This window comes from Epinephelus moara, chromosome 2 (assembly GCF_006386435.1).
Source record: "Epinephelus moara isolate mb chromosome 2, YSFRI_EMoa_1.0, whole genome shotgun sequence".
Classification (NCBI taxonomy): Eukaryota; Metazoa; Chordata; class Actinopteri; order Perciformes; family Serranidae; genus Epinephelus; species Epinephelus moara.
In genome coordinates, this window is record NC_065507.1 from 2,883,108 (window position 1) to 2,904,147 (window position 21,040).

At 42.0% G+C, this 21,040-nt stretch overlaps 1 long non-coding RNA gene across 1 annotated transcript in view; it reads left to right on the forward strand.

Moving 5' to 3' along the window:
* Positions 1 to 21,040, forward strand: part of LOC126403541 (uncharacterized) — a 155,239-nt gene that overhangs the window by 32,143 nt on the left and 102,056 nt on the right. Inside the window, exon 2 of the long non-coding RNA XR_007571323.1 lies at positions 8,907 to 8,988. This is a non-coding gene — a long non-coding RNA (uncharacterized LOC126403541). The remainder of the gene's footprint in view (positions 1 to 8,906; positions 8,989 to 21,040) is intronic.

A 21,040-nucleotide genomic window follows, 5' to 3' on the forward strand; every position in this document is an offset into this window, starting at 1 on the left:
CTTTTTATTCTTTTATCTATCCTCAGCAGTTTGAACAAAAAGTTCACCTTGAGTTAGGATTTCTTCTCATTCATGTCTCCAAGGTCAAGAATGAACTTTTACACCTGAATCACATTTTAATCAAAGCTCCACTGAACATCTTGTATGGAAGTAGATGAGAATTTTATAAAGTCCGCTCTAGTATGAAGTCATGTTGTTCAGTGTCTGGTGTAAATACAAGTGTCGAGCTCACAAAGACTTAAAAGTCACCAAAAATGCTGTTCACAACATTCGTGAGACGAAAAAGAACTTCTTACATATTTAACTGCCAACAAAGAACGTTGCCTTCTGTTACATGCATTGTCTGTTTTCAAAATACACTTCTGTTTTCACAGGAAATGTACAGTTTGCATACAGTCTCTTTCAAAATAAAAGCATCGGTACAACACCACAGTTCGGCTTCACAATCTTACAGTAGGGTAGGCTGTAATCGTACAACATAAGAGAATGTTTGAACAATACCCTGTGAATTAGTGCCCCCGAATGATGTTACGTCCTTAGGCAGTGGTTAGTGCTGTCGCCTCACAGCAAGAAGGGTTTTGGTTTGAACCCAGGGTGGTGACGCCCTTTTGTGTGGAGTTTGCATGTTCTCCCTGTGTCAGCGTGGGTTTCCTCCAGGTGCTCCAGTCCAATGATATGCAGGTTAATTGGTGACTCTAAATTGTCCGTAGGTGTGAATGTGAGTGTGAATGGTTGTCTGTCTCTATGTGTCAGCCTTGTGATAGTCACACAATACACATACAGTACAGTCAATGCTGCACTTTGATCGTAGAGCTCATTTTGATGCAGCAAATTTGATGAAGAAGAGACTTGAGAGCTTTATCAGCTGCATTTGTTTGGTAACATGATGGAAGAAAAACCTGGTCTAATGCAGAAACTTGTATTTATTGACAATCTGGAAACACAACAGTTCAGCAGAGAGAAGAAACTGATCTGTAAATATAAAAAATGCGGTTTTTAAATTAGATTTAGCTGGTGTTGTAATTAAGAGACATAATTTGGAACCTCATTTTCCTGCTTTATCCAGCCCATCAACAACACATAAGACAAAACATATGTGCATTATTACCATATGTGTACTACAAGAATCGCACACACACACAAGGCTTAGGTAAAGACACGCTTCATCACCTGCAGATGGCTCCTGTGTTTTTATCTTTTAGTATCGATTGTTCGGTGCAGCTAGAAGCAGGTCAGCACTGCATGGAATCAGCTCTCGATGGCCACCTCAGTGGTTTCTCATGCTAATTATTGCAGTGCTTTAGTCACCTTGCTACAAGACAATAGCGTGGCAGTTTTTGATGAACGGCACAGAGCTGGGCTGAATTTTAATGGTACAAAATCGTGTTTTGAAAGACATGTATATTGCTTTCTGCTCCAAAGTTTGGAGGATAAATGAAGGAATGTGCATGAATCTGTCAGACACACTTAAATGAAATAATGAAACAACGTCAAATGTTTTGAAACTAGTGCTGTGTATGAGCGAGTCACCCTCTCTATATTTGGGACATCAGGAACATAACTGTAGGTTTGTGTGAGGTTTTGTTTGTGCCCAAAGTGTTGCTACAGTTTTTGGGTTCACAGCATACACTGTATTTGCATCTGACTGATGTCCTCACTGTTAAGCGTGTGTTGACGTCCGTACTTTCAGTTGGTAGAAGTTATATATAAATGCAAATGACATACCTGAACTGATGTGCAAAGTCAAACAACAGAGGCGATCGACAAAGTCAAACAAGAAAAACACCACAGTCAAACACGACATGCACAAAGTGAAGTCACAGTGCCACAACAAGAATAAATGGAAGCAAGGCTGACAGTGATACGTGCCATTTTAAACATTAGGGGCCTGATGTAGGACAGCAGGAAGTATTTCTACTTTTTGTGGTGGTTGCTGTCAGTCCAGTCACTTTTTGAAGAGTGAATCTTAATCTGTGTTCGAGGATGTGAAGAGATTCTGCAGTTCAGTTAAAGTTCCACTGGTGGACACAAAACAACCTTGGTGCATCTTTGCCGTCCCCTTCAGCTGCATTTACACCACTGTAAAAAACCTCTGTGCTGTGAACGTGATGAATGCATGGTTATGTTTCCTTTTCTTAAAAAAGGCACATTTGGGACATCAGGTTTTCATACAGCCGTGCCTCTGTAACTGGCATAATTCTACTAATTAGACGTCCATCAGAAGGAAGGAGCTGTGGTGTCTCCAGCATGCACCACTGCCACTGATGTTCTGTCAACAAACGTTTGCACTGGACCATCACCGTCTTTCTTTCTACTTTGCATCCTGACTTTGACGATTTCTTAACGCTCATGCATTTCATTAACCATGTCTGGCTGTTCCGGAGCAAATTTGATGGGATGAGGGGCTTGTTGACACAAAAACGACAAATAGAGTGGATGTATGTGTGACGGACAGAATGTCCACAATGAGTTTGGCACTTTTGCCTGTATATGCATGAGTATCCTGAGCCCAGCCACCAGAGGAAATGTTGGCATTATACATTTCTGCAAAACCATGAGGATGTTACATTTGTATATTTCATATATTTCAAGATTTAATGGTGACATCATACAAGCTGACTTTGTCCTCTGGAGGTGGAGGGAACGGCGTGACAATTAGGCTAGACACCTGCCAAGCTGCAGACCACTGTTAAAGACCAACAAACATCAAAACCAGTTGTGATTTAGAGCCATTTCTGTGTTTCCAGCAGCTATTAAGACACCTAATGTAAATGTTTTGTAGCAACCTGTCACTGTTTTTCCAGCATCTTTTTAGGTACCAAAAGTGAGTGTTTTGTAGCAAATTGTGGCTGTTTTTCCTGCAGATGTTAAGCCACCAAATGTGGGTATTTTGTGGCAACCTGTCATTGTTTTGGGTGTTTTCTCCAGGGGCTTTTAGGCACCAAATGTGGGTGTTTTGTAGCAACATGTCACTGTTTTTCCAGCAAGTTTTTAGGCATCAAACATGATTGTTTTCTAGCAACATGTTACTGATTTTCCAGTGGCTTTTTAGGTACCAAAAGTGAGTGTTTCGTAGCAACTTGTTGCTGTATTTCTCACAGCTTTTTAGGCACCAAATGTAGGTGTTTTGTAGAAAATTGTGGCTGTTTTTCCTGCAGATGTTAAGCCACCAAATGTGGGTATTTTGTGGCAACCTGTCACTGTTTTTCCATTGGCATTATAGGTACACAGTGTGGGTATTTTGTAGCAACCTTTGGGTGTTTCTTTCGGGACCTTTTAGGCACCAAATGTAGCTGTTTTGTAGCAACATGTCACTGTTTTTCCAGCAAGTTTTTAGGCACCAAATGTGGGTGTTTTGTAGCAACCTGATACTGTTTCTTCAGCAGCTCTTTGGGCACCAAACATGTTTTTTTGTAGCAACTTGTCAGCGGCTTCTTAGGCACTGAATGTGGGTGTTTTGTAGCAACCTGTCACTGTTTTTTCAGCAGCTTTTCAGGTACCAAATGTGGGTATTTTGTAAGAACATGTTGCTGTTTTTCCAGCGTCCAGCAAAGTCCCCGACCGAAAGCTCGATTTCAATAACTTTCAAGTGAGACTGAGTTGCAGTAGTAGCTGCACTGGGTGCTGTTCAAAAAAAAAAAAAAAAAAAAATCAAGAAAAGAAAAGTTCAGTGATTGCTGAAATCTCAGAATGCAGCAATATTGCAGGTGCAGTGGGTCATGAAACACAAGTAGTAATGAGAAATGATTTGAAACAACTTTTAAGTGTTTGCCTTCATTTTGTCTTCCACATTAGTCAGACTGAGCGGCCGGGCTGTTGACATCCTGTCCCTATTGTCTAACTGCTTGTGTTTGTTGCCCCAGTGGACCTATGATGTCGCCTTGTTCCCAGATCTCAGTAATTACATCTGTGAGTGTGTTAACGTAGCTGTTATGAGCCATATTTTACTTTAAACATGTTGCAACATAGGGCATGAACAAGATGATGTTTACAGTCCCACAGAGGTTGTTGTATGATTTTGTATAAGGGTGGAAGTGTAATGTCCTGAGATGAGACAGATGCAGAGCTGGATGAGGAAAAAGAGTTGTTTGTTAACCTGCGGTGTGTGTATGATTGACAGAGAGCCTCAGAGCCAAACAAACACCTTTTCTTTTAGTGTGAGTCAGTGTGAGGCAGACAGGTGTTCTTACACCAACTTTCTCACACATCAGTCAGTCATTCCCCGAGCCGTCAGGTCATCCAACCAGTCAGTCAGTGTTTCATCTGCTCAGTCAGTAAGTTCATGATTCAGCCGAGCAAGCACGCAGCCAGTGAGTCTGGCAGAGAGCAGCCGAGGAGAGCATAAATAAAACATACTGTACAAGTGAAGGCTTTAGAAGTATCGAGCTCTTCAGTTCCTCTGGGCACCAGACAACTCATTTTCTCTCTCTTTCTCTCAATTTTTCTTCCACAGACAACTTACTCTCACTGCATCACTATATCTTGCTCTGTGTCCCCTAACCCTGCACCGTATGTGTGTCCTACAATCAGAGAGTAAAACACTTCCTCTGTTGAATCCTGTTAATTTATCTCCTTTTCACATCAATCAACAACCTCATTTTCTCAAATTTTCCATGCCAGATCACACGCTGATCACAAGCAGCCATTTTCCTCTTAAAGTTCATCGGGTTCATTGTGTCACGTCGCCCCCATTCTCTCCTCAGCTGCCATCAGTGGAAAAAACGTCCTCTCTCGTCCGCGTGCCCTTTTTCACACACACTTCCTCTCAGCTTCCTCTCTCTGCTGAGCCGTTAAAAAACACTAACTGGGCTGCTCTATATGTGCCCCAGCAGAAGGTGCAGTATACTGTGGCGACTATAGCAACTTATGAGTTATAGCCCTGCAAGAGAGCCTGGAGCTGGAACACACTCAAAGGAAGGAGAGGGGAGGGGGCGTCTTCCGTTGGAGGTGTACTAGAGGAGGTGACACTGCACTGTGTGTGTGTGGGCACAGGGTGTAACGTTACCCTCTGGACCCCACGCGTCTGTCCTCCAGTTTCCCATGCCCTGTGAGACAGTGCTGATTGATTTGAGAAAAGTTATTGAACAGGTGAAAACATGTCCTCCGACAGCAGCTCACAGGACAACACACAGTGATGTTACAGTTTGAGGAGACACCGACCAGAGCTGGTTACAAGTCTCTCGAACAAAGACAACGTTTTCAGAGTGCTAGGCTAAGTCATGCCTCAAGTTTCTCTGGTCCATCACTGCTCAGTGTGTCATGTCTAAAATCACACCAATACTGAGCAAATATGGGCCATGTAATATCCCAACCCAGTCACCAGAATAAATGTTGGCATTACTCGTTTCTGCAAACCATTCGTACATTATGATGTAGCAGATATGTTGAAACTCCTCTGTTTATGATGTGTTAGCTTCAGGCACCAAAAACCTCTCAGCTATGGTTACAAAAAGATCAGGTTTGGGCTTAAATTGTGGTGGCACAATCCTCACTGTAAGTGCAGCAATATGTTCGTTAAAATCAACCACATCTCATGGCAGTATTCTTGCAAACAAAAGGCAGCAATGTCAGCAAAATAAAAAGAATAGTGTTTGTGTTGTTGCAACATGACAACAATGCAACAAGTCACTAAAAAACAACCAGTTTTGTTGATTGCTGATCCCCAACAGTCCTCACTGTGGGCACAGCTATAGCTCCGTTAAAACCAACAGATTTTTGTGGCACAATTGTGGCAGGAAATGCAGTGATGGCTAGGTAGTAAAAAATGGCAATTGGTTGCCAAAAAGCAACGTAGTGACCACTTTTTGTGGCACTATATGCAATGATGTCTTGGTATAAAACAATTGACCTATATCCTGAGAGGCTGGGTGACGAGGTGTATTTTTTACACTTTAAACCACATCTCAACCGAGAAAAGTGTCTCCTTTGGATAAAGTTGTGTGGTAACGTTAGACCACAACATCAACTCAACGTGAATAAGATTAACAATGATGTCTACATCTGTTCTAAGGTAAGTCAACATTGTGTTTGAGGCAACATATTGTCACTTTGCTGGAAAGAAATATAAAGTTATCTTTAACATCTCTAGCTAACGTTAGCTAAAGTTAGCCTAACGTTAGCTCCTAGCTGCGTTGTTCATCATGTCACCTTGTTTGCTGGGAGTTCATTAGCCTATTTTGTTCTAGTTTTGTACTTTGGTGATCGTACATCATTGTTAGCTGTTGTCCAAAGGGCTCTAGTTAAGCTAACGTTAACTTCTGGAGCTTAGCTTCATTAACTTATCTGTAATGGCAGAGATAACAAAGGTTGGCAAACGTTATGCTGAATGATTCAGTGTAAATACTGTAGCACCAAACTAACGGAGAGACACTCTTGGTAAAGATGGTAAAAAGGCCGTTATCCTTTTCTCATATTCTGAGCCAAAAACCTTAACTTCAGTGGCACTTTAACTTGTTGTCTTTGATGGTGACGGCAACCAGATGCGGTTCACAAGCGTACACTGTGACCTGTAAATTTTGGCTTGTAATTTAAGCTTTTCATCGACCTTCTCAACAATAAAATGATGAATATATCCCTCCAATGCGTAGTTTAGGCCCTTTTGGTTACTTCTCAATGGGAACTGCCCATTGTTCCGGCCATATTAAACTCATTGTTCCAAAGTCCGTTCCGAAATCATCATGATGCCCTGTGGTTAAGGTCTGGTTAGGTTTAGGCACAAAAACCACTTGGGTAGGGTTAGGAAAAGATCATGGTGTGGGTTAAAATGAAAAAGAAAGTGACAAACACATAAGACGTGAGCCTGCGGTTAAAATGAAAAAGAAAGTGACAAACACATAAGACGTGAGCCTGCTCCGCCTCAAGCCGGTCGCGGCGCACCATACGCCTGCCGCGAGCCGTTCAGCACTGCGGACGGTCGGACTAATGGGATGTCGAACCAATGGGCTGTCAGACCAATGACATGGACCCCTTCTCGATGACATCTGATCGAGTGTGCCAGGGCTGACGTCAAAACCCGGAAGTTTAGCATCGCGCTGGTTCCCGGAAGAGAACGTGAATGTGATTTTTGCATTGCGTTTTGGATTATGTCAGAAAATAAGCTCTGTGGCTAACACAAGTTCATGATGCTTACAGGTTTTGTTCAGCGAGATAATCTTCACATATGAACACCTTTCATACCGCATTTGAAGCTTAAATGCGATTGCCAGAAGTAAAAAGCTAACGTTAGGCTTTAACGGACTACATGACTACTCCACGTTTGCATGACTCTTGACGTCACTGCCACTAAGCTTTCAACTGATTTCGGCCGCTTTATTTTAGAAACATTGTATAATGGGGAAATCGGACTGTTTAAGCTAAATAAGAAGCTGTAATGGCGGACTGCCAGCACTCTCGCCTGTTCAGATGTGATGACGTTTAATGTCCCAGACAGGGTTTGTAGTCGTATTGAGCAACTTGTTAGAAACCGCCTTTTTTACGACACGTAAAAGCTTCAAAATTCACAAGTAGGGTATTTACTGACGTGTTTTATGTCGTAGAACAAAACCTGGAACTCGCTTAAGATTTTGTTAACCACAGACCTTATTTGAGGCATTTTACCAAAATCCCATTCAAAAAACGTATTGACTTTTAGACGAGAGAACCAGAAGTGCTAAAAGCGCTAACGGAGTTCCGGGTTTATTGGCACACTCTATTGCCTCCTGTGAAATGCCGTGTACTGTGACACCTGCCATAGCGCCGGTCACTGAATGTTGATAGTTTGTCAAGTGAGTGGAGGGGGGCGTGGCTTAGCCATAGGTCAGTTGCTTTTGTGGCACAATCCTGGCAGCAAATGCAATGTCTCTGTGTGTTAAAAACAAACAAACAAACAAAAAAAAAAACAGGTGTTCGTGTTGCTAAAAAGCATATTTGTTGGTCTAACTATACACATCGTAAGCACAGCAATATCTCAACCATCAATCATTTGTTGTGGCACTATTCTGGCAAAAATTGCAGCAATATCTGTGTATAGAATGATGGGGTTTTTGCGGAAGGATGTGTGGGGATAAAACGACCACTCTTAGTTGCACCATCTCAGCAGAAATTGCAGCAATGCCTGGGTATAAAACAACCGCTGATTGTGGCACTGTTCCGGCAAACACTGCAGCAATATCTGGGAATAAAACAACAGTTTTTTGTTTGTGTTGTTGCACTATCCCTGATGACAACTCAGCGAGGGATCACTAAAGAAACAACCAGTTCTTGTTGATTGTTGGTCTCAAACAGTTGTCTGCAGCTTGGCAGGTACACGATCCACCGTCCCGATTTATGAAACATTGATATGAAACATGCAAATGTAACGTGTCAACATTTAATTCTGGCGTCTGACCTGTGATTGAGTAAAATATTTCACCCAAGAGAAGTGAAAGATGCTCGTATATTCAAATGGCTCAACTTGTTAAGAGACTTCTGTCAGGATTTACCTTTATACTAACTGAAAATTATTCATTCAAGGTAAAGGTAGAATCTCTACTTAACTCCCTGTTTATGTTGTTACAGTGAAAAGTTTGTGATCCTTTGAGTTGGTTCAGATTTGGCTCCTTCCTGCCGTCATTGTTTGAGAGGTAGTTGCTGGATCTGATACACTTTGTACCTGCTGTATGTTCAGGAACAAACCACGTGCTATAAGAAACACTCTTTATCATAATCACACTCTCACACACTCACAAAGTGTCGTATTGTGGAAGGTAAAGGATGTAACACAGGAAGATGGAAGCGAGGAAACTTTTGATGATGTAACTGGGTGGTAAAACAGAGAAAGAGTATTGACAGCAAAAACCTAACAACATCACCTGACTCTCCTCTCCTCTCCTCTCCTCTCCTCTCCTCTCCTCTCCTCTCCTCTCCTCTCCTCTGCCATTACCAACCAGGACCGGAGTGGACTGCACTGGGCACAGCAGACAGCGTTGAGGAGGAGGAGGAAAGAGAAACACTTTGCAGTTGTGGCGAAAAGTAAGAATGCTAATAATACAAAATTAATAATCATCACCACCCTGTGGGCGTTCGCGACCTTCACTTAAAAAAGAAAGGAAAAAAAAACTTTGTTTCTGGATTACGGTGCACAAATTCGGAAAATGAATGACACACGCACACACACACACACAAAGACAGGGAGAGAGTGTCGGACAAAAGGTGAGCACGGTTTGCCGATCTTACCCCTTCCATTCATCTATCCCTCCCTTTATCACCCCCCTCCACCGTCCCCTCTGTCCGCTCTGTCATTCTCTCTGTCCCCTCTGCGCTCTTGCCTTTGTCTGGGTCCGGCCAGAGTCTGGCGGACCCAGACAAAAGAATGCTGCCTGTCATGGAGAAAGAGCAAAGGTCTTGGCTTTCCGGAGGGGAGGTGGGGGGTGGAGGGGTGGCCGAGTGTCAGGGTTGGAAAGGCATTGTCAAAGCCGTGGCTATCCATTGTTGTTTCTGGGCTCGCTCCTGATCCGACGCCTACCTCGCCCATCTCTTCTCTCTCTGATTCCTCCTCTGTCCACCTTTTTCCCCGGGCCTCTGTCTTTTTCCGGAGCGAGGGATGGGAATGTAGAAAAGGGGGAAATGCGACAGATGTCTGGCATGAAGCCGTTTGCCCGTTTAGCGGCGTGGCTGCCTCAAGCTCGGTGGCGTTCCGCACCGTCTGCTCCTCCTCTGGTGGCGCTGGTTGTGAATACCCCAGGGGAGGTGCTGGTGCCTCCAGTGAGGGTGCAAACTTTGGGCAGTTCAGTGTTGTCTCTTCTTACAGTCTGCTGATACACGAAGACTGGTTTCAGGTGGAGGATAAAATCTGCGTCTTTGTGTGTGAGTGATGCAACATTGTGCTGTTGTGTGAAAGATAAATACACATTAACTCAGGTTGTGCACTTTAGTACAACACGGTGGTTCTTTACTTGAGTATTTCCACTGTACGTTACTTTATACTTGTACTCCATTTCAGAAGAGAGAGAAAGTATTGTACTTTCTACATCACTACATGCCTGTGACAGGTGTAGTTACTGATCAGACTGTGTTTAAAAACATATGGTAATCTGATAACATCACGTTTTTATAGATAAACAAATGTTTTTGATCCTTGTGGCTCGTGACCCATCACAAAAAAAAAGCCTTTAATCTTCAAACAAAGGTTTCCTCTCTGAACTTCTCAGATCGTTCCATTTAAAAACCTGCTTGAGCCAAAATGATCCAATAATAAATTATTATATTACAGATCGTAGAAAAAAAATTGGGTGTAAATTTCAATTTCAGAACTTTTTCTTCTTTCCTCCCCCATTAATCATCTCACGACCCCTCAGACTTATCGTGTGGCCCTTTGCAGGGCCCAGAACTCCAGGTTGGGAACCACAGGACCAAAGCTAGCTGTATATAAAGACCCTATTTTTGTTTCTAAACTGTGATGATGTACGTTGTGGGCGAACTGGTGGCAGAAAGGGACAGTAATGGTGTCGGTGTGAGCGCCAAATGAAATATAAAAAGCACTACGACATTTATATTTATCAGCCGATTTGATGAGTCATTTTTGTATCCATAGTTTTACAATCTGCATGTCGTAATAGCCAAAAAGGTTCTGCCTCCACTTAATTTGAAATGCGGCGGGACAACAACGAAAGTTAAAGGGGAGAAAGTCCGAGTAAGGCAGGCTAGAAAGGTGGTGGATGGATCCAACAACCACAGGAGGCTGTTGTTCACTTCCTGTATCATTGTAAAGCCAAACCATGTGTGTCTTGTTGAAGGAAGAAAAAACAAGGGATGCACGATATTGGATATTTTTGCCGATATTCGATATGTCAACATACATATTTACTTATTTGGCCAATAACCAATACCGATATATGTTTTTCTCGACCTAGTTTTAGTGATCATCAAGTCTCCTCTGGGACATTTCACACCCAGTATTGGGCATGAGGCGTGACTTAGTTTAGCACTCTGAAAACTTGACTTCATCTTCATTCAAGAGCCTTGAAAACAGCTCTGATAGGTGCGGATGACTACGTCTCCTGAAACGTGTAAAGTCCATGACCAAACGTCGATGCTTGACACGGTCGGAGTGAGAGTGTGTTGGCTGTACAGAAGGAGTTTGCAGACCACATGTAAAAGTCTGGCTCGATTTTTTGCCTTACTCCAAAGAAATGCTATGAAGTGGCAGCAGATATGTGAAGAAACAAACTTCCTGTTTCCAACAACTGAAAAAAGGAGGTTTCATCAGGTGCAGGAAATTATAGGATTCAGTAGATCTGCAAAGGCTAGCGTATCTCAAGTAGTTAAATTCAATACAGTATTCTTTTCGGATCAAGATTTGTTCAAGAATTTTATGGCACGCCACCATCTCTCCTTATTATCTCTGACAAACACTTATTTGTTTTGACACGTATTTGTTTTATTATTTGTGCCGAGATGACAGATTTTCTTGAATAATTTTGCTTTGTTTTGTTTTATTTTTATTTGCTCCTCAAAGATACACTGGCTCTTTTCAAACTGCATGACTGCCCTCATCCAACAGAAACTTTTAATGCGGCGTCACCAAAGGTTAAAAAACGCTGAATATTAAACTGTTTGGTAGCTTATAGGTTTGCTATAAGGAGAGACTGCATTTGGAACAGGAAAATGTGTAATTGAATCACTAAAAGAGGTAAATTGTCTTTTGAATTTTGTTTAAAAACTCAGACGGCTCCACCAACTTGGATCAACGTAGCCCTTAACCAGGGCAGGTTGAGCCACAAGAGCAAGCCATATTTTTAGCTTTCTTTGTCTTCTATGTAGTTTTATAATTTCAACTGATAGAAGACATCTTAAAATAAGGGTAGATGTTCTCATTGTTCCTCTGTCTTATTTTTCCTTGGGGTTATTGTCTCATCTTACCCCACTCTCCGAACACAACAAACCAACTCTGTTAAATATTCAGCGTATTTAAAACAAATCACAAAATTTGACATTTTATTTTTTCATTTGCGGTTACTTTCTCTGAGGCTTTCACACACTTAAGATCATTTTTACCAAATGTGCAAAATGTTCTGGTGGCAGATATGTTCTTTACTTTGTGGTGGATTATACTGAAGTCACATTTCTTCCAAACATTTATCAGAATCAGGCTTAAAAAAACTGCGTCATATGTGTTTAACTGTATGTAACTTCAGATTTAACAGAAACATTGCAGTGGATATGACGGCGATGCTCCGTGGCAGTCTGAAGAAAATGTTAACCCGCAGCAGATACGAGCCCTGTGGTCTTTAATACTCCACAGAAGTGCCTTTACTTTGACAAGGTTACAGTAACTTGACTTCCTGCTGTCAGCGTGCATTTGTGCAACAGTCGTTCAGTCTGAAAAGTTTGGGGGAAATCTCGGTCATATTTCAGTCAGTGTGTTGTCGGATGAGAGTCGGTTCTCTGAGACAAAAGTTCAAGCCATGACTCAGCTTTTCTTTGATTTGACCGGAGATGACAAAGCAGAGCTGACAGCTGATGTCAAACTGTAGTTGATCTGCTCTCTCTTTGAATGATTAGTTGAATATTGAAGCTGAAGCTGTTACTGTGCATATATACATATTCAGAAATAAAACCCGGCTGTGTCAGCATCAGGACACAACACAAGGAACTGATTTTTAATCTCTGTAACCCTTTAATGGCCAAAGACAAAAGCTATGGATTTATTTCTTTGTATTTTTTTATTTCTTTGGGTTAATGATGACAAAACAGACCTCATCGTTTCTTCAATGTAGGCTTCTACCAAACGGTTGAGATGACCCTTCATGGTGATCATAAAATAGATCAAATTAACCAGAATTACAAACCACATACTAAATATTATAATGTTTGTTATACGCAGAACTGCTGCCATCAGGCAAACGCTACCGCCGCGTCAAATCTAGGACCAGTAGCTCAACAGCCTCCTCCCACAGGCTGTTAGGATGCTAAACAGCACCTTATACATCCTGCACAGCCTCAACATGGTCACTTTAAATGATGTGTGATGTGTGAGTGTCATACTGGACTTTTAGTTTGCGATTCATTGCTGGATAGTTTGGGTTTTATTGTATTTTATTTATGTCTATTTTATGGTATTAGTATTTATTAATTTAGGCCATGTTTACACGAAAACGATCTGCTGAAAACGGAAATGTTTCTCATTTTCATTTTGAAAAAAGTTCTATGTTCAGACGACAACGTTTGATAACAGTGGCCGTGCACACAAATCTGCAAAATGACCAAAAACGCTGTAGTATATATGCCAGGCCAGTAGTTAGCGGTGTGACTTTGTAATCAAACAACATGCGCCTCCTTGGACAGAGCGGTGATGGGTAAGCAACTAAAATGGCGACCGCACGACTGTTTGTCTGAACGGACGACGAGGTGAAGTTGCTACAGTAAATCTTTGCTTTGCTGGAGAAGCGTTGATAAATTAAAACAATTAAACAATTAGTCTGTTGGTCGACCTTCTCGCACATGCCTAGTGACCCGAACTGTAATAAGCATGTGCGAAACGTCTCTGTTTTCAGAGGAACTTTCAGAGGAACAACGGAGACAGTGCTGTTTCCAAAAAAATTACACTCTGGAACCCGTTTTCAAAATGTTGCGTTTTCAGGCACCCAAAACGCCGCTGTCATGTAAACTATCGGCCAAAGCGTAACTAAACGTTTTCGGTTGAAATCGTTGTCGTATAAACACTGTTTCATTTTACCTGCACTTGTTGAGACGACAATTAAAGCCTGATTTGATTTGATTTGATTTGATTTGATTTGATTTGATTTGATTTGATTTGATGTTAGTAACCTGCTCCCTGCCAAGATGCTGTTTGCCAGCTTCACACAGATGTCATATAGGCACCGGCTAAGTTGAGAGATTGAGATTTACATCAGCCAATCCCAACACAACAGTGGACAAGGTACATAACCTGATCACATTTTGTGGTTGAAACTTGTGTTTTGTGCTTAATAACATCTGTAGTTTAATACATACACATTTGACCGATTCTAGCAACAGTAAAAAGCTAAGACGCTGATAATGAAACGGTTCTCATGTGAGGACATTTGGACCTTATTGTTTTATTATCGCAGCTTTTATACAGACATTCCTAGCTTGGACTGTGGAGCAGGGAAATTCATTCAGAGCTACAAAATAAACACAAGACTTTTAGAAATGTTGTGTTATTTGCAATTTTGTTTTGCACAGTCATGTTCAGGCATTGAAATTAACAGTTTGAATGGTTTTAGACTTGAACAGTGGCCCCTGACCCACAGAGTTACCAAATGTGGCACCGTTTTCAGTTTTGATTTTGCACAACAATGTTCAGGTACTGAAATAAACTGTTTTATACTTTATTACACACTTGTGACTATTGACAATAAACCCATCATCCTCATATGAGGACATTGTGTTTTTTGCAAAAACTATTTACTGTTCAAAAGACAGTGAATAGTTTGTTGTACTTATCAGGTCCTACTAATCCTAAATAGCGAGGAGAAATTCAAAGTGCATGCCAAACAAAAGCTGAGGTCTCAGGAGGTTAACATCTCAGCCTGCCACCTGCTCCTTGAACCTCGATAGCAGTGGCTCGTCTTCAGTCTTCCTTGCTGATTACATTTGGATGCCAAATCCCAAAAAAGTAAAAGTCTCAGAATAAAACAGAGAATTTAACAGTGTGTGTGGGCAGATTGTTTGCTGTCACCTTCACCTCTGCAAAGTTAAAGTCCCAAACACTCATGAGCTGTGCCTGCAGAGCAGCCACCTTGTGGTTAAACTTGTATAAATGACAACTGAGACTTAATATTCTGTTTTACCTTCATTAAAAGCCTCAAATATATTTTGTGGCTCCACACAGATTTTTTTATTCTTATTACTTTTGGCCCTTTTGATAGTTAATGTTTCTGACCCCTGCTTTAGGAGAACATTAAAGGGTTAAAGATTCTCAGGTCCCCAAACTTTGGTTTGGCGTTGTTGCCTCTGCATATTTTTTGCTCTTTTGCGTGTTGCTATGCAGCAGTCTGAGAGCAAATTGATTATTCAGTCCGGAGCCCAGACAGCCGATTGTCTCCTGCGCTGCTTTGATTTGCTGAAATGTCATTCTGACTGATGCCAGCGGTGATAATTTCCTCACTGCTGCAGTAAACACTAAATATTTACTGAGGGTTAATAGTCAGCGGCTAAATCTGATTCAGATGGTAATATTTGTATCAAAGTGGTCTGAAAAAATAAATGTCTGCTGCGTGGTGGCAAACAAACAGAAAAGGCTTTTCTATGTTTAGTAGTTTCTTCATCTCGTATGGGCGAGTCTGGTTTCTGTCGCTTTAATCTGACACAACACTGAGTTTGAAGACTTTCTGTGTTGTTACAAACTAAAGTTTCACTGTTTCTCATCATAAACCTTTGTCTCTAATTTTAGAACAAACCAGTAAATGTATACAGTAATTACAAAACGTCCCATCTGCATTTAACACTGCAGGTTTTTGTCATAAAAGCTTGAGACTGAGGCGATTCTCAGTGACTGTGCGTCCGTCAGCAGCCTGCATGCTCTACTGTAGTTTCTCTCCTGTACCAGCAGATGGGGAAAGGAAACGTCTTAATGGGATGAATCAAAGCATGTGCAGCAGGGCTGATTGCAGAGCTCCGCTGTGTCTGCCGCCGCTCGCCGCTTTGCTGATGTTTCCTGAGACAAAACTTTTGTCTCATGAGGTCGATGTGAAATTCAGAAGTCTTTTAAAAAAGGAGGTATTTAGATATTTCTGTCTTTATAATTCCTGCTGTTACAGAATACTTTCTGATGTTTCACAGTTAAGAAAAATGAGAAAATGTAGATCACATTTTCTTCTATTAAAAATCTTCAAATATATATTTATTTTTATTTGTTAAATTATTGTTGTGTAATTTTAATGTTAAATACTGTGTTTCAGACTAAACATTCTTGGGTTTTTAAAATTGAGGAAACTGTTTTTTTCTTGTAGTTGTAATTGTCCTTATTTCAAATGTTAATTCAAAATGAATCAAAGGAAATCTTCAGAACTCACTCATTTAAATTGTCATTATAAAAAATCAAATTACAGCAATTTAAAAATGTTTGCTTCTTTCTAAACAGTTAAAGGAAAGAACAGACTTAAAAATAAGTTTTTAACAATCAAGAGCTGCGAGTTATTGGGTCTGAAATAGTGATTAAAACATGATGTTGTAATTCACATTTTTACTTTTTTGTATTGTTGTCATTTTAATCTAAATTAAAAGGTACTGATTATTATTTGATTAAATCTTTATATAAATTCTGAGGTTTTACTCAAAGAATAACTTCCAAGTTTCTGCTCTTTCTTCCTTTTATTTCAAAACACAAGACTGTCAGATGTCGTCTGGAACAACTCAGAGATTATATATTTTTTATCTCTGCTGCATGTTTTTAAAAGTGTGGAAATTATGTCTGTTATTAGCGGAGGCCAGATCACACCTGGACTGATTCAACACTTTCAGATTCCAGCTTCAGTGGTTTGATTTCCATGACGGACGTGCCACACGGCCCTCCGCCGCTGTAGGTTGATGAAGTTTAAGGTTGATTTAAACAGTGTCGGATGCAGGAAGGGGTGGAGGGGGGTGGGGGGGTGGGGGGGTGGAGTCGAGTTACCCCGGTGCTTTAGCAGCGCACTATACAGCTCCAGGATAAGCGGCATACACTCTCGCTCAGGCGTACGCACACACACACTCCCTCCCTGCAAGGAGTGTCTCCGGGAGATGATTTCCTTCCCTGCGCGTCGTCCCCCTCGCGCCCCCCCCCACCCCTTGGCCCCCTCCTCCCCCCTCCCCCCCTCCCCTCCTCTCCTCTCTGCTACGCAGTGTAAACACAGTGTTCCAGAGGAATGTTGGACTCCCTGACCTCCACTGCAGTTCATTCGGTTCAGCCTGGCCGCGCTGTGCTCCAGCATCAGCAGCAGCAGCAGAGCCCCCCCACCTCCCTGTCTCCCCTTCACCTCCCCCTCCAGAACCCCTTCACTCTCTCTATTTTCCCCTGCCTTGCCTCGCTCCTTCTCCTCGTCTCGCCTCCTCTTCTTCCTCCTCCTTTTCTTTCTTACCCCCTTTTTTCTTTCCTGTCCTTGTCCCTCACCGCCACCACCGCCGCCACCCCCCCTACCTCTTTTTTCCTCCCCTTGTTCTCTCCTTTCTCCCCTTTCTCCTCACCCCCACCTCAACACCACCACCATTTCTTTCTCTCCCATTTCCACTTGTGTCGTTCACCTCGCCGTCACTTCACAGCGTGGATTGTGTCTCTTTTCCATCCTCGTCTTCACGTCTGCTTCAGCTCCTGATTGGCACATCACAATCAAACTGACATGAAAACTTGGAGCACTCGTGACACCCCCACCTTAAAGTCTGACAACATGCAGACATGATACATGCACACATGTCAGATGCACACACCTTGCTCAGACACCATTGTGTGCGAAGCCTTATACATGTACAGCCCACCTCTGCTGTGCATGTGCACCCCCACCCTCCCACCCTCCTCCTCTCACCTCAACCCACAGTGGACTGCGGTTCCTAGAAACAGGATACCAAGAGCCAGAGGCTTTAGTGTCTCTGCGCCGCGAGGTGTCTGAGGGAACAGAGAGCGAAGGGGTTACAAGTGCATCCCGTGTGATTACTGAGGTGACAAGATGACCAGAGCAGACGTGCTGCTGCAGTTTCTCCTGACTGTGGCGTTTCCAACATGCCCAGGTTCAGGGGGTTTAATTGCTGCAGGACAGAGCGGATTATAAATACATGCAGACGGTCATCGCAGGTCGCACTGAATGAGAATGTCTGGCGGAATCAGAGACTGTTTGTATATTTGCAATAGATGATGCTTGTGCTGCAGGGCTGCGCGGGGCCAAGCACCATCACAGCCCGCAAATCAGCCAGCCAGTCTGTCTGTCTGTCTGTCTGTCAGGCTGCCAACTAACCTGAGCAGCAGGGTCAGCAGGCAGCCAGCAGATAAGCACAGATAGCATGAATATAGATAGATCAGAGGAGAGAGCATTCGTGTGTGTGTGTGTGTGTGTGTGTGTGTGTGTGTGTATATGTGCTGGCCATTTTTAACATGCAAACCAAATCCGCATCAGTGCAAATTCATGCATTTCACATTTGCATGGACGGTTTTATATCTTTATATTAATTTGACTCTCTCCAACTTCTAACACACACACACACACACACACACACGGGCCAGTGTCAGTGCTGGGACAAGAATCAGATCTGTGTGTAACAATAATCTGTCATAAACTAAAACCCAGCATTCACAATTTTACTTTAAAAACACAGAAATATCAGCAACAAAATGAAGTATTTAAATGTCACTGTAATGCGACTGTATCATATATTTTATCCTGATTCATTACATGTAGGAGTATTTCATAGCGAGCTGATGTGCTAGCTTCAAACTGCTTCATATAAATGACTGTGTGGAAGTTTAACCTGAACAATGTGTCATTTAATTACCATCTTCTGGCTGATGCCATCGCAGGCTGACTGTGCTTCTCCAGACACATATTAAATGTTGAGGTGTAAATGAGGTAAAGATCTGTAGCTACAAAGACTCAAGGGCTTAAACTGAACATTAAAGAGATAGTTCAGCAGTTTTAAAGTGGGGTTGTGTGAGGTGCTTATCCATAGAGTGTATTACCTGCAGTAGATGTCAGCCTGCATGGCCCCAGTTTGTCGCTCTCTTCACAGCCAGACTCCACTGAGAAAACCAGTGATTTAACACTGCTGAGCACAGGAGCTGCTGCTCTACTGCTGCCTCAACCAGTTGGTTGGTTTGTGTTATTGTGTGACTTTGGTGTTTCAAAAGGTTCGTTCAGATTCAGCAAAGTCACAAAATAAGACAAACAAACTAACTGGTGGAGGCAGCAGTAGACCAGCAGCTCCTGTGCTCAGTGAGCTAAAATTACTGGTTTTCTCAGTGGAGTCTGGTGGGTTTGACGAGAGCATAGATGGGGAAGTGAAGCCGTGAACTGCTTCCCTGTTGAAACAGGCTGTCTGACAGAAAGTGGTGAAAACACTCTCAATATAACGTACACTTAAACTGATATTGATGAGGTGCAAGTTTTTTTTTCCAGTGGTTAAACCAAGTTTTGTTGCCGACCCCTCTGCAGAAGTGTTGCCTAGACTCCATGGCAACACTCCGACTGACATCGATAAGTCCCCCATACAACCTCACTTCAAAAATGCAGAACTATCCCTTTAACTTGGAGCTGCAGCTCTCAGATGACGTTCTGAAATAAGAAAATGACACTGAAATACTCAAGTAAAGTAAAAAGTACCCCTGAGTTGTAGTGAAGTACGCTGCTCGAGTAGTCTCTGCCACTTTAGTCCATCAAAATAAATCCCACTGCAGAACTCCTCTCTGTACAATGTGATTTATTCACGTCAGCAAACACAATCAAAGGAGAGCAGAAGATAAAGGTACAATAAGATGAGGAAGGAGATCTCTCCAGCTGCAATCATCCAATCTCTGCTCCTCTCTGAGGTACATGAGGATTAAGAGTTTGTCATAGATGCAACAGGACACTTTGAAACTGACAAATCACACCTGCAGCTGGTTTCAAAAGATTTATTTTAGAGCAACTACAAATGTACTAAACAGATGGATGTATTGAGGCTTACAACATATTGACTGTACACACAGTGCAGTTCAAAGAGATGGTTGTGATATTACATATTGTTAATTTTATTGTCACTTACAGAGACCTCTCTTCTATCAGTGAGTAAACTGATGACTGTGTGACGTATTCAGTGCATACAGTAGCTTCAGCAGCTCAGAACAACTGATAAACTGTAAAATAAACCTAAATAGTGAGCACAATAACTGCAGGACGTGTGTGTAAGACAGATTAATATTAAGTTTATTTCAGAGATGAGTTTTGTCAGAACGTTTTGTGGAATTCTCTGTATTATATATTTTTAAAATTTATAACAATCATACAAAGTTAGTGAGCGTCTTTTGTAGTGTTTCCTTCTGCCTGACTCCTGGCTGTTGATCTGTTCGCTCCAGTTGTTTGACTGTGAACTTTTTTTTACCAAAGAACGCACCTAATGTTCAGGGGCCTCATTTATAAAACAATGTGTAGGTTCCACACTGAAAATGTATGTACGAACAAAAGCCAAAAGTGGCGTATGTCTACCATCACCTCACCGTCTGTGTCACAAATGTCCCGTCTCTACAATGTACATTAAGCATGGGTCACAGTCTCTCCGATCAAGTCTGTCTTTATAGATTACAACTTTTGCGACGGCCCTGAGAGATTTTCTTTCAAAGTTTATATCTTCAATAATAATCTAAACTTTTAAAATAACAATTTCATTTAGTTTTCTTTAAAATAAACGAACGATATAAAAGGTTTTCTTGCACCCCTTAAAATCAAGAAGGCCTCGAAACACAGTAGTTACGACATTTTTAATTAAAGGATGACGATAATATTGGTGACTGATCAGGTAACCATAGATAAGGGAACAACTGCATTTGACTCATAGAAAACAAGTTAAACACACATATTTTTCTTCACGTCCTGCACTCAAAGTGTGCGACTTACAACATCTGGTGGTTCATGTCTCAAAACATCCTGTGTTTCTGTCTCTGTGGTCCAAATGAAGGACAGTCAGGTCACACAGATCTAATTAATGGACTCAGTGAAATTGCTGGACTTTAAACTTCTCCCTCCTCTTCCTCATCCTCATCTGCATCATCAGCCTGACTTCACTCTCTCCTGTAATCTCCTCTCCATTAACATTAACCTTCACTGGAGCTCTCCCCTATCATTCTTCCTCCCTGCCTCCTCCTCCTCAGTGATTTGAGACCATCCTTGCGTTCGCCCCGGCTGCTTTTATTTGCTTACATAAATCCCAGACGCCGCGTAATCAAGCGCTTACTATATATGTAATTATGTATTCACTTTCCCTTCAGATTGTGATCCTGGCGCTGTGGCTGCGAGCACGAGAGCATCGCCAATTACTCAGGTGGCGTAATTGTTGCACACAGATAATGAAAACGATGCTGGTGGAGGAACATGTGGTTTGT